The 14835-nt window shown below is 41.8% G+C and overlaps 1 protein-coding gene across 26 annotated transcripts in view; it reads left to right on the top strand.

Moving 5' to 3' along the window:
• Window positions 1-14835, top strand: part of TCF4 (transcription factor 4) — a 359573-nt gene that overhangs the window by 96566 nt on the left and 248172 nt on the right. Inside the window, exon 1 of one of the 26 annotated variants that reach the window (XM_086683062.1) lies at window positions 12801-12950. The exons of the other annotated variants lie outside the window; for them this stretch is intronic. The gene's annotated coding sequence lies outside the window, so the exon portion shown is untranslated. Of the gene's footprint in view, window positions 1-12800; window positions 12951-14835 lie in introns of those variants that run through there. 26 annotated transcript variants of the gene reach the window in all.

Raw genomic sequence — 14835 nt, 5'->3', positions numbered from 1 at the left:
ATTCTGTGTCTCCCTGTCTCTCTCTGTCCCTCCCCTGCTCGCACTCTGTCTCTCTGTCTTTCAAAAATAAATAATAAAAACATTTAAAAAAACAACTGAAGAAATACTGGTGCAGTCCAAACGGGATTTTTTTCGACTGAAGAATGTGGTAGTACCGATTTATGTCGGGGTCCAGATATTTTCATTTCTCTGCCATTATGAGGAAAGTGGATGTTGGCAGTGCTGTCTGCTCTGAAAAGGTTACTAAAGTGGCAAAAGCATATGACAAGTTGCTGCCATGCTTTATGTAGAGACTTCTTGCTTCATGCCAAATCAAAATGTACCTAAATTATTTTTTGTCAGAGAAAGGTTAATTTCAGCAGTTCTTAATATTTGGAAAACTTTCATTGACTTCTATGTTCCTGATATTCTGCTAAGTATAGGGCATCAATCACCTCGTAACCTGTCAAACACTACATATTATCCCCATTTCACAGAGGAAGAAACTGAGATACAAGATTCAATATATTACTCCTGCTGTATAGTTAATAAATAGAAAAAGATTAGAGTTCAGAAATACGTGCCTCTATAGGCCATGTTTGTTTTTTGATGAAGTCAAATTTGTTTAAACACACACACACACACACACACACACACACACACACACACACACGTATAATAATCTTGAACCTGCGTTAAAAGGGACTGCATCCATATTTACCCAAAGAGAATCACGGTAACCACAGAGATCCCAGTTTGACTAGCTTTAATATGAAGCCTTCACAACAGGTCTTCTACATATAAGCGCTTTAATTTCCAGATATTTCCTTGTGCTTGCTGCTCTTCTAAGTCACGTTTTCTCAGTCAGATGTTCTTTAAGCTTTTTTGACTAAAAATGTAGGCATTAAACTTTACCCACTAAAAGGTTTGAAACTGTTCTTTCGGATTCTTCATGTGCCACTAAATAGCACAGGCATGTATGGGGTATTGCTTCTGCGTGTGGGGAAGGAGCTGGCAAACTTTGCTCAATAATGTTCAGAACCACCTGCTTTGAATGTGGTCTGATTGAATCAGATGACGGCTGCTTTTCATCACCGCATCGGGATTGGGATGTGGGGGAAGTGTTTTGTTTTGATATTTCGCATGTGCTTAGGTGTTAGTGGTTTCAGATTGTTTAAGAACAGGCTCTCATCACGGAGTGTTGCTGAATCCTGTGGGGGAGATCTGAAAGAAACCTTGAGTATTTCTGGGTCTGTTTAAAAATTATGTCTTCTTGTGTGGTGTATTTATTTGTGTTCAGGATGCAGATTGCCTTGTGGAAAATGCAGATCATTTTCCCTCACAAAAGGTTCTTTTGTGTGTTTGGTTGGATTTTTTTTTGTATTTAAACTATTTTTTATCGCCCCTCCTCATGAGCTTTGATATTGGTATATTAATCATTAAAGACACTAGCTTCTGCGGAGTTCCTGATGCTCTGTGGGTTTATGTGTCTTCTTCGAGGGTGATGTGGCATCCGTCCTGATATTCCTCTTGTACTTGAGGTTCTAAACATTATGGTCTCCTTTTGAATTTGCAGTGTGCGGGCACTTGTAGGCAAGGTGACTCTCAAAGAACTGAAAGTAGGGATTGCGGCTCACTGCCTGCCATCAGAATGTGTTGGGGGGAAGCTTTGGGGGGTGCACACAAGAGAGACTTGGTGAAAGTACAGATTTCTTGGGCCCATCTAGAAAATTGGGATTTAGTGCCTCTGGGAGGCACCCAGGAATATGTGTTTTTTTTTTTTTTAAACTGGTGTTCCAGGTGACTGACACGGGTAGGTCTGAAGATCAGTTGGGATTAAGGGAACTGTGCCTCTAACTGACACCCCAGTATTTCTCAAAGTGGGTACCCCTGCATCTAATATGCTGGGTGGTTTTTGTGACTTGCAAATTCCTGGGCTAAGTATGGTGCTGTCAGACCGACATCTTTAATGTGCCTGCCTTAGGATGCGTACTTCTAAATATTGCGAACTACAGCGACAGAGACTCTAAGTTACAGGAAAACAACCGCAGAGGTTCTAAGTTACAGGAAATCGTGGAGCAAATCAGAGGATTAGAAATCAGCATGTAATATCTGTACAGATACACAGACTTCTCAAAATAGGGGACAGGTGTGTTTGGAAAGCTTGTTTTGTAAAGAGGAGTCTTTTCTCCCTTTGACTTCTCTTATTTACACCGAAGCTACATTTCTGAATTAAAAAGAAAAGGAAAAAAAACAAAGCGCAGTAACAATAAAAGATTCCCAAGGCATACCAAAGCTGGGGGGAGCCACGGGTACTTTAGCTTTGTCTTACTTTGTGACAACTATTTGACCAGCCTTTTGCTTTATCCCTGCCGTCCTCGCCTAGAAGATTCAGGACTGTGAGCCTTAGAGACACTGGATCAGTGGGTTCCTGCTCCCGCCCAGCAGGCCCAGCAGGCCCAGCAGGCTCTCTGGAGACAGAGCTGCAGCTGAAGTTGGGTGGGAGTGTGCTGGCATGTTGACATGCAAATTTCAGTTCTTATCCCCGCACAGTTGTCCGGTTGTGCATTTTTTCTGGCCGTTACTCCTTTCTTTTCTCCATCGCCTAATTCTCAAGCTCTTTTGAGGCTAAAAACTGGTGAGAAAGACTTACAAACCAGTTTCAGTCCTCTTGGTCTGAACACTCTGATGTCACAGAAAGCCATGGTATATTTTAAATTTTATACACTTGGGGCGCCTGGGTGGTTCAGTCGGGTTGAGCATCCAACTCTTGGTTTCGGCTCAGGTTGTGATCTCATGGTTTGTGAGTTCGAGCCCCACATCGGGTTTGCTGCTGTCAGTGCGGAGCCTGATTTGGATCCTCTGTCCCCCTCTCTCTACCCCTCCCCTGCTTGCTCTCTGTCAAAAATAAACATTTAAAAAATAAAATAAAATTTATACACTTCTTTGCTCTTCTCTCTTGTTACTGAATTTTTGAAAAATGCTTGATATATTGATACCAAAAGAGAGAATGTGTGTGTGTTACATTTAAATGGAAAACTTTGTTTGTTTTGTATATTAGGCCGTAGCCAATGAAAATCCAGGAACTTAGGATTTTTCACAACCACTACTGAATATAGAACTGCATAGTTTTTTATTTTTTTTTTGGTATGAGTGTAAATATTGAGAGCAGTTTTGTTTGTTTATGCCTGTGCAGTTTTATAGTAAATCCTTTCAAATGGGTTGCAAAGCCATCCATGGATATTTGTAAAGACTTTGCAAAATCATACATACAATAAATTATCCATTTGATTTGGACAAGTTTTGCAATTATTTGTGGCTTTAACAAGGGCTTTTGAAGGGTATTGTATATATCTTCTGGCCAGGTCTACTTTTTTTGTTGTTTTCAAGAAAATGGGAAGTTGTGTATACAATCCCTTGAATAAACCAGTAGTAAAACTGTATATTAGGTAGTCAAATTATGGTATTTCAAATCTGTTTTTTTTATTTTAAAGGGATAACGATCTGTGAATTTCATCTCATGGATTTTTTTATATTTCAAATTAAGTTGTTATCCCATCCTTGTCTGTTTCTTGAAAATAAATACCCCGCTCAATGTGTTAGAAAAATAAAACACATAATGACATATTAAAAATGTATAAAGTCCTTACTGGGGGGAAAATACTTTCTTCTTTATTATATTGTACCTTGTAATAATGTATTTCCATTGACATTAAAAAGAATTCCTTTTATTTGTTGCTATTTTGTCAAATTTCATGATTTTTTTCCATGATTTTTTTTTATGACAAAGTTGTAATGTTTATTAAATCTACGTATTCATTCAACAAATTGTCACTGAGGCAGTGGTCTAGGGTCTGGGCCACAGGTGCCCAGTCAGTGCCCTGTCCTGAAGTTTGCACCCAGTGGGAGTCAATAAACAAAGATACCAACTACCAAATATATACATATCTACACGTGTATAAAGACGCAAAAGTGTGTGTATATATTTATGTACATGCATCATTATGGGCATGTATGTAAATACAGATACCGAATAGTGACAAATATTGTGACAAAATGGGGCAGTGTAAGGGGTTAGAGAGCATAATTACAGGGCGTGTAGGAACTGGGCACATTGTTTGATCTAGGGTATCCTGAGAGGGCCTCTCCAAGAAGGCCCTCGCCGCATGTATTCTAATTCCTCATCCTATGGTAATGACGCATGGTTATGTAAAAATATAAGCCATGTCCCATCAAGGACCAAATTAAAGTTCATATTTGCTGTGAGAAGATAATTTACTTAATATTAAGTAGTATACAAATTAGATGTACTATATATGCAGCCTACATAATTAAAGCCTTAATGTTGAACTATGAAATTCTATGCAACTTCTGTGTTAAGAACTTTTGTTCTCAGTCATCCATGTGCTCAGGGTAACAAGAGAAAAAAAGGTAAAATAAAGATCACCAGGCATCTTAAATTCCAGGCTAGGAATTGTAATTTCATTATTTGTTTATTTATGTTTTTAAAGTTTATTTATGTTGAGAGAGAGCATGAGTGTGCGAGTGGGGTAGGGACAGAGAGAGAGGGAGAGAGAGAATGCCAGGCAGGCTCTGTGCTAACAGCACAGAGCCTGATGCAGGGCCCAGTCCCACGAACTGTGAGATCATGGCCTGAGCTGAAATCTAGAGTTGGACACTTCACTGACGGAGCCACGCCCGCTCCCTAGGAATTTTAATTTTATGCCCCAAAGCATTAGGGAGCCACTGAAGGTTTTTGTATGGAGAAGTGATGGTTGTCACAGGCTCATGATAGGTTGGAGTGAGGCAAATCTGAAGTCAGGGAAACTGGTTTTCATGGCCTTATTATGAAAGGTGGTAGTAGGAGAAGAAAGGAGAGAAAAATTGGTAAACGCTGCAGTAGTAGAATTGAATAAGTTTGAGTGAAATGTTTGTGAGCATTGCTGATGGAGAAGATCCAGATCTCTTTTTTATCTATCACTTACTATATTACACTTTGCTGAAATAAAACCAGCCTTGGTTCTTCAGTGTATCTTATTTTATAATTTTTGGAATGTTTATTTATTTGAGAGAGAGAGAGACAGAGAGACAGAGTGCAGTGCAAGCAGGGAGGGGCAGAGAGAGACACACACACACAGGATCCAAAGCAGGCCCTAGGTCTGCGCTGTCAGCACAGAGTCCGACGCAGGGCTTGAACTTCTGAACAAGATCATGACTTGAGCTGGAGTCTGATGCTTAACAGACGGAGCCACACAGGCACCCCCAGTTAAAACTTTCTGCCTTTCGGGGCGCCTGGGTGGCGCAGTCGGTTAAGCGTCCGACTTCAGCCAGGTCACGATCTCGCGGTCCGTGAGTTCGAGCCCCGCGTCGGGCTCTGGGCTGATGGCTCAGAGCCTGGAGCCTGTTTCCGATTCTGTGTCTCCCTCTCTCTCTGCCCCTCCCCTGTTCATGCTCTGTCTCTCTCTGTCCCAAAAATAAATAAACGTTGAAAAAAAAAAAAAAAACTTTCTGCCTTTCTACCTGGGCTTTCTTTGTCTCACCTTTTCTCTTGCCACACCTTGTGATTCCCTTTATACTCTCCAATATTTGAAATCAGACTTGCCTTAGAGAGTTCTATCTCTTTTTTTGAGTGTATTTCAAGAAGCGATCTCTTGATGTTTATTTGCCATTTGTAGCTTAACTTAAAACTTTTTGCTAATATTTGATATTTGTTCCAGTGCGTATTTTGTCTCCTTAACTAAATTTGAATTCAGGAGTCATACTTCATTTGGAGAGGCCCAAACTTAAAAAAGGGCGTGTTCTATATTTTTAGTAATGAGACTGATATTTCCTTCTATTGAAGTGACACATGAATGACTCTTGAGGGTCTAGCAGGGTCCAAAAAAATGTATTTAATCTAAAATATTGTAAAACTTCAGTATTATTAATACTTAAAGATAGTTTTTCTGAAACAAGAAATATAAGAATATGGGGAATGTGTTCTCTGCCCTCCCCTCTGTTAGTAATGGTTAGAGTGTGTTACATATCCAGACAGCGTATTTTGCTGGGTGCTAGTTCATCTAGAGCTGAGGTTTTTCACTTTCTTAGAGTCAGAGACTGTTTTGGAAATCCAATGCAAACTATAGACTCTCTTTCCAGAAAAGTGCGTATAGCTAAAGGCATGAGTAAAATTTTGTAACAATTTCAGGGAGTTTCTGGATCTCCCTAAGGCCCATCCATGGGCCTAGGGCCTGAAGAGTCAATCCTTTCCCATCCCTCAGCCCCCACCTTGGCATTGCTAAGGCCATGTGTGTAGCATTTTTGTAGGACCGATATTGGTAAGTCAAGGACAAAGTCCTCTTGAGTACTTTCTGCAGACATTGCCTTTACTTGTGGTAAGTGCTGGCTGGTGTTTGTGAGTGGGCCGTGGGGGACAGGACAGATGAGAAAGAAGATACATGTGCAAATCTAGAGGAGACTTAAACTGGGAATTCTAGGGCAGATAACTTGTATACTTCCGAAAATGATGCCTCTGTGGGGCTCAGACAAATGTGAGTGGCCGGGAGATGATGGCCCTTCAGTAGGTGAAGTCCAAATTTATCCAGACTTGGTATTTATTGTTGAAGAATCTTAATGAGCATTAAGCTCATAAGCCTTCTTCTGGGGCAGCAGGGGGTGGGGATCTGCTGTAAATTTGGGGATATTTTCAGCTACAGCAACAACAACAAACCCTGACTCAAATTGGCTTAAACATAAGGAAATGAATTGCTCTATGTAATGTATCCTGAAATCCCTGATGTTTTCCTCCTTGGTGGCTGGCCTCATCCTGGGACATTCAGCCAGCAGTTCTGTGCATCATGTCCAAACAGGAATATGCCCAGAGAAAAAGTAAAAATCCATCTCCTACTAATTTGCGCCTTTCCTTGGAGCAGGTAGACCTTTCCCAGGGACCCAGTGGCAGATAGGCCTTTGTGTCTCAATGTCCATTTTAAACTGGTCCCTGTGTTTGGCACCAGTACTCAGGCCCTGCGTCTGGAATTGGAGATGAGGTCACCTTCCCCTGATCCACTTGGAGGAGGGGAAAACAAACACAACAGCACCCCCCTCCCCCCACAGTTCTGTTAAGAGGGAAGAAGATGTTCGGAATGGATATTGGGTAGACAGAACTAATGGTGTCATTGCATCTTTTGATAAACTAATGGTTAGAATAAAGTAGAAGAAATGCTGTTTGCCTTTTTACAATCCAGCTAAATCTGTGTTATATTCTGTACCACCGCACACAGGAGACACTCATGTGCTTAAGGCTATGTAAGTGAACTTTTAGAATAGATTTTCCATCCACAAGGGGACTGATCTCCACTGCTTCCCTCTCAGTTTACTTCTGACCCCTTCTGTCATGCACAGTCAAGAGAAAGATGAGGTTTTAGGAACTTGCAGTGTGTGTACAGTTTGCCTAAGCTGTCCATGATTTACAGTAACACTTTTCTTCATTGGCGGGTTAATTGTTAATTGACTTGTATGTCTTCTTATCTTTGAGAATTTTCGGTATGGCTTACAAAGTAATATGTTCATCTCTTCCTATGTACTTTCGATTTAATGATATCTCTATGTTTCCGTATAAGTAAGTGGGGAAAAATGTACGTGAAAATGCTTTTCAGAGTCACTACTAATTTCAATAATAGAATTTTCCTCTGGGGCATATTTAACCCAGAGGAAGTCTTGATGATTAGGAAATTGGATTCTTAATGATTGATTTGTGAGATGACAGATAACTTTCTACAGAGAGTATCTTTCATTCAAATTTGGGGTTCCAGCTTCTGACGGTGTCACATTTCTTTTGTGGCACAAGAAAAGGGGTGACAGTCAACTTGGAAAGAGATCGGGAGGAGAGATGCCGAGTTCTCCTCCCAGCTGTGCCAATGCCTTGCCTGGAGGACTTGCACCAACAACCCCTGAATTGCTCACACCTCCACAGTTACGGGGGGAGGCGATGCAGGCTGTGTGCAAGTGCTCTGAAAAGTCAAAAGCAGTCAACTGCGGTGGGCTGTTGATTGTTCTGACTGCGGAGTTCTGATCACTTTACTCGAAGCAGGACTTGAAATGTTAATGGTACCCTTCTCCATCAATGGGGAAGTTGCAGTGAGTAAGTTTTCAGAAAATGTTGCACTGCAACTGTGGTCTAAGTAACTGACATGGAATGCCAACCCGCTCTCTGTCTTGCTATCACCAGATCACAGAAAGCTGTTTTACTGTAGAGGTAACAGTTGTTTGCTCCTCTGTCCTGAGGCCAATGATTATATAATATGTATCAAATCACTAGGGTGCATATCAAAGTGAGCATAAAGAGGCAAATATTTCCCTTTACAATGACCGTATAAGAGATTATTTCTGTCAGGGGACAAAACATACATGAAGTCTGACTGTTTCACTGCATTTTTACTATAGAAACCATGGAGCCTGGGATTCGTACATTAACTCCTGTCTCGTCGTGTGACTGGAAAGTGTTTCAAGGTGTTAAGAGTACTGATCTGCATGTTTCTCCTGAGTCTTACCCCATACTTGTGTGTTTGTGAAATGAACTATTAATTAACTTGTGAAAGAAAATGTGTGCTAAGCTGATCTTGGTGGTGTACCTGTGGTTGAATTGCTTTAGTTAATAGTAGAGTGAAATTTTGAATTTCTATCGTATGAGGTCATCCTTCTCAAAGTCATAGGAACAGTACAGAATGTTTCATAACCTGAGAAATTCTGTTAGTGTTTTTGTTATTTTCCTGTGCGCACATCTGAAGCGCTCAAGGCCCGGCCATACAATTAATTAAGATTATACCATGTGCTTTCTCCCTGTCTTGCAACATGCTGGGTACTCGGGATAGGCCAGAAAGCAAACAAGACACTTCTTGCCTTCATGTAGCTTATTGTTCAGTGGGGAAGAAAGGAATCACTTGAGAATCATAACCATGTAGAATTCCATCTGTGACAAGCCTAATCAAAGAGAAGAAAGGACAAGACACCTGATTTAGAAGGCAAGGAGAGCTTCCTTCTAGGATGATTCAGCTGACAGTTGATATGGGAGGGAGGGAAACAGGCCACCAGGTGTGTTTGAACTTTGTTAGGAGATTGGGGGAAATGGAAGAGAAAAGGAGGGTCTCTGGGTACATGGCCAAAATGGCCTTGATGTCCATAATTAAGAACTTTTCTCTTATCCTGACATCAAGGGGAAGATGTTGATGTATTAAAAAAAAGGAATGGCGTGATGGGATTTGCATGTCCCTTTACAAAGACCTCTTTGCCTGTACACTGCACACCAGATACTAATTCACCAAAGGCGGTCGGGGCTCTTCCTCCAGTTGTGGTTGTCACTAACATATACCCCATCTCCTCCTCAGTGTGTGGTGTCCTTGTACTTTGCGTGGGATTACTACATCGTCAGGGACAGCTGTCATTGGACTATGCTGATGATCAGGGTAATCCTAACTCCTTTGCTGTGTTTTTTAATTTGGGTCATGCAGGTCTTTGTAAATCCATGCAGGTATCTCGTGGCTTTAGGGATTGGTTGCGTGATGGATCCAGTGAAGGCAAACTGAGGACAAATTTTGTTCTTTTGTAAACCGAACTCTCTGCGAGTAAGTAGAGGAATAAAGAAGTAAGTAGACCCAGAAATTGTATGACCGTGATGGGTTTCAGCTTTGGGATGAAGGTTATAAAAAGGTGGCAGAGTGGAGGGCTGGGAGAGAACTTTGGTTTTGTTGATATGGTGGATCCATTGCATATGTCAATCCTAAAACCTGCCTTGTCTCCGGACTTTCCACTTACCTGGGCCAGTAAATTCTCTCTAGAAATCTACTTTTATTTATTTATTTTTATGTAAATTTTTTAAAGTTTATTTATTTATATTGAGAGAGACAGAGATGGCACAAGTTGGGAGGAGGGATCAGAGAGAGAGAGACAGAGAGAATCCCAAGCAGGCTCTGTGCTACTTGCACAGTAAGTGCACAGCAAGTGGCACAGAGCCTGATGCAGGGCTTGAATTCATAATACTATGAGATCATGACCTGACCTGAAACCAAGAGTCGGACGCTCACCTGACTGAGCCACCCAGGCGCCCCTATAATGGGACTTCTAATTAGACTGCACCTAAAATTACCTTTATTTATATGTCTCTGTTCTGAGCTCCAAACTCACATAGTCAGTTCTTTTGCTGGATCTTATACTTGGGTGGCCAATGGACACTTAGAACACAAATGTCTAAAATACACTCTTTTTTACCACCTACCCTAAATCTGCACAAATATCCATCAGATAAAAATCCAGGAATTATTCCTGACTACTTGCCTTACCTTCCCAAGTTAGCTGCCAACCCCTGTCTATTCTCTTTCCCCAGTGTTATCCTGAATTATCTGTTATCTTTGCTATAACAGTAGTTTCTTGCCTCCTAATTAGTCTCTTTATCTCCAGGTTCTCACCTTAACAACCCATTGTCCCCATGGCTACCATTTCCACGATGTAAATATGAAGTGGATGCTTTTATACTCTGGTGCCTGCCTAAGGCCTTTAGATTGAACAATAAACTTCGTAGTACTTTGTCTTCCTCTGGCCCTGCCCAGATTCGACATTTCTTCGTTGGTGACCACTGCAACTTTAATACCTTTATTCTTCATGCTCATTGTGTGCCTTGCCATTCCCTGCATGGGGGATGTTCTCTTGTGCTTCGCTGCCTTTGCACATTTGTTTTTCTGTCCTTGGAAGGCTCTGGGTCTTGTAGGATGGCCAAACTCTGGTCAGGCAGAAAAGGAGTGATGATGTATTACCAAGATGACAAGCACCCATTGCCATTTAAAGTCACCCTTGGTACAGATGTCTTCTGGGATCTCAGGCTGCACCTTAAATCTGTTGATGTTTCCTGCCTTTTCTCCCACCCCAGGCTCATACCCAAGGCTGACAGTAGCTGTTGATAGCAGTCGTTATTGAACTAATGTCAGGGACCTCTTCTGAATCCAAGAGGTGTCTCGGTTCCTCCTAAACCCAGACTTACCTAACTCACTGCACTGTCCGCAGCTCAGCCCAGGATAGAGTAGACTATCTCGGTGAGGACAGGTGTACGAGAGAGCATTGATTTACAGATTATTCATAACTTCTCCTAACCCATAGGCACAAGTGTATTTCTTAAAACAGTGCAATGGGTAATGCTTGAAAGGGTGTCTCTACAGAAAAGATTGACTTGGGTGTGTGAAGAAAGAATGGTGAGAAATGAGGTACGTTGTATTGTTAAGAAAGTCAGCTGAGTGGGTGAGCAAAATGAGGAAACAATGGAAAAAGGGTAGGAGGGGCCTGCCTGAATTCTGATGTTTTTAAGGACTAGCTTTCTGTGTTCATGGGAATATATATTTGATATGCTGAGAAAAAGAAATCCAGATGCCCTTCACTTTTGTAAGCAGCATAGGTTTTAGTGAAGGACACACAGGCAACAGAATTCTTTGCCAATCCCTTGACATCATGAGGCCTGATTCTTCATCTGTGAAATGAGGATAATACAGCGTACCTTGGTAGTGACTGTGGGAATTACATGAGGCAGTTTGAGTAAAAATTCCTTACAATGAATGATTTTTTTCTTTGGTGTGGTGAGAAATGTTTAATAATCTGCTTCCCCCCCCCCAAAAAAAAGCCCTGATTTGTAATGTTTGCCAATTTCCATGGTGTAAATGATCTCACCAGTGCTGATTCTGAGTTCCCAGTGTGACGGTATTGAACATGGGGTTGGGTAGATGAGTACATAGTGCGGGCACCACTCACCAGAATGCCACCGCCCGCTTCCTCTTTTCCACACCCCAAACTGTCAGTATTTTGCATGTGGTGATTCTAGCTCTTTTCTCTAAAATTCCATAAAATTCACCATTCTTTCAGTACTCAAATACTGCTTTTTACTTATGTGTGATTTTTCTCCCAACCTAGCTTTCATATTTCAGGGAGAAAGCCCTATTTTAGATTTTTCTTTTTTGTATCCCTTTGGTGTCAAGTATCACACTGTGATATTAATAGTAATAATAATAAAAACAGGAGATATCTCCTCATCCCCTTTTTGAGACCCCACTGTGCCCCAGATTCCATGGTGACATTTCCCCTAAATTATCTTTAATCATCTCAACAATGCTAGAGGGTGGATGCCATCATTCCCATTTTACAGATGAGGACACCCAGAATCTGAGATGTTAAAGAATTTCTCCCAAATCACACAAGTATCAAGCAGCTCAACACTTATGGCTGAAAGATAGTGGCTGGAAAAAAAAAGAATGGCTAATGAATGTATTGGATTTATTTTCTTGAGGCAGACAAGACTGAGCAGCCTGAGAACATTTGGTGCTCAGAGGGAGGAAATGCTAAGAGGGGAAAACAAGTCTGAAAGGGAGAGAAGGATAGTTCAAAGGCCAATTTCCCCTGCCTCACAATTCTGACTAGTGCCAGCTCTCTAACTGAGTATGTTTGCTTTGCTTGGAAGATGGAATCATAGCGCCAGAATTCTCGGAAGTCTGTTTTGGAGGGTGCATTAGTCAGGGTATGCTAATTGCTGGAACAAGCAACCCCCAAACTTTAGTAGCTTAACACAGCAAAGGGTTATTTCCCGCTGGTGTCACAGACCCGTGGAGGTAGGCTGTGTGGCCTGCGGTCAGTTCTTGGGTCTGGGTTCTTTCATTCCTTAGTTCTGCCATCCCCCGGGGCCTCTGGGATTCACTAGATTCTCTGTATCCAGCAGAACAAAGAGGAAAGAGAAAGCGCTTGGAGAATCACAGGAGGTTTTAGAGGCCAGGCCTGCAGGCAAGCATTACTGCCGCTCACCTTCTATTGGCCAGGTCTTAGTCACATGGTCCCACCCGACCGCAGAGGAGGATGGGAGAACTCGACTTCCTGTGTGATCGGGCGCAGGAAGCAACGTGGGCTGAGGAACACAGCCTTGTACCCCGGGGTCCCGGAAGTTTGGTGACCAGTCGATTTCAGAGGTATCGGATTTTCACCGAGGCACTAGCGTGTAGCGCAGCCTCCGGTAGACGTTGGGTTGGGGGCCTGCTGATGGCCTTTACCTGAGAAAGCTGTTTACCTTCTCTGAAAAGAAGGTAACAGTGCATTTCAGGACTCCCTTAGGACACTGAAGGGAGTCCCAAAGGTGGGCTGATCAGTTCGCCAGAAGTGGATATCCAAATAAGAGCTACCGCTCGTAGGTTTAAGTTGAAACCTGCAATATTGCTGAGGAAGAAAGGAAAAAAAGTAAAAGAGGGGTGGGAAGTAGGATATAGGCACTTTTTCTCGGAAGATCCGTTGCCATGCTTCTTGTCATTAAATTTCATTCCTTTCAATGAAGCCATTTGTATAAATCACGTGGAGGCTTGCCATAAACTGAATATGTAATATTAATTTTTTTACCTTAAGGATTGTAATGTGTTTTGATTGTAGAACTGATCATTATTATTATTTCTCATGTCTAAAGCTGATTAGATCTCGTTAACTCTATCTAATGGTGAACTTTCTCAGAGCCACTGCTTTGCAGGGTCTCGCACACTGCCTTTAGTTAAAAGTGGTGGGGGGATAAAGAAAGCTGAGGGGTGGGTGTGCCTTTTAATGATACATTACAACACAGTTGATGCAATGAGGAGAATTCATTTTGTCTTGTTTTGCATTGTCCATATATTGCTTTGATTTCAGTGTGTGTCCATGAGGCTTGCGGTATTTCTTTCTTTGGCGTTCTTGTTTGTAACTGCAGATGTAGCGGTTTCTTTTGTGTACCGCTTGCCTCCCAGAATTTGGCCCAGCAGTTTTGAGTAGCTGAACGATTTATCGAGGACAGATCAGCTGAAATGTGGCTCAACTTTAGTAAAGCAGAAGGAATGACATAAGGTTAGGTGACTGATGTGTGAGTTTTTGAATTTGATTTGGTTTTACATGGAAAGGTTGAAGCAATGATCCATGTATTCTAATAAAAATCATCAGTACAAATCAAATAAAATCTGGCTTAGTGGCTATTTTCCCACTGTATCACTCATGGCTAGCCTGTGCTGTTACAGACCGCGTTTGGCAGGCACTGTTTTTTCCTACACCAAAATCTTAAAGTAGTATCGCAATCTTTGCTATGTTAAGAAGGCATCTTTTCTAATCAAACTTTCTGCTAATCTCATCAGATAAATCATTATTTTCTGCTGACAGACAGCTCTGGCTTCCCTGGACCCCTTCCCTGCTCCTTGTTTTCTTTCAAGATGCCTGGTTATTGTCATTCTTCAGGTCTTTGCTTCTATCTCCTTTCAAACGAACGACATTTCTTCCATTCCTGAGGAAGAGTTACAGCTTTTTACCATTCCACTTAGTGAATTTGTAAGACCAGTACATCTGAGCAGCCCATCTCTCTCTGACCAGTGCTGCCTGGCTATCAGATGGGCAGGAGGCAGGCCACATCCAAGTTGCAGACCTACTAGAAGAAAACAACGGTTATTCCGGTGAATTTGATGCCATTAGGCTTAAGAAAATACCAGTTGATGCTTTCTAATGCATTTCAATTTCTGCCCCCAAAAGCTGGACGAGGAAATTCACGCAGATGAATTTTGACTGCCTCGGTTATGAGAGTGCCTTAAAGCACTTGAAAGTGAAAGTAAGACTACAGCGTATTTGGGGAAAGCTACAGTCCATTTTTGTCATTCCAGACCTGCTGTCACAGCCCTGGTCTTTTTCAAACCCGTGCCAAATTTGTGTTGTGTTGGTGAAATGGTCTTGTGTAGGATTGCAGGGCAGCTCAGGGGGGACACTGGCAATTTTGTTTTCATTGCTGACATGATTTAAAAATGCATGTTGCTAGATACGAAAACTCCATCATTGTACTACTATCCAACTTTCCTATTT

The sequence above is a fragment of the Puma concolor genome, chromosome D3, assembly GCF_028749965.1.
Source record: "Puma concolor isolate L17-30 chromosome D3, mPumCon1.1.hap2, whole genome shotgun sequence".
In the NCBI taxonomy this organism is placed as follows: domain Eukaryota; kingdom Metazoa; phylum Chordata; class Mammalia; order Carnivora; family Felidae; genus Puma; species Puma concolor.
Note: the sequence above shows the minus strand (reverse complement) of the source record. Positions and strands in the feature narration are given on the sequence as shown.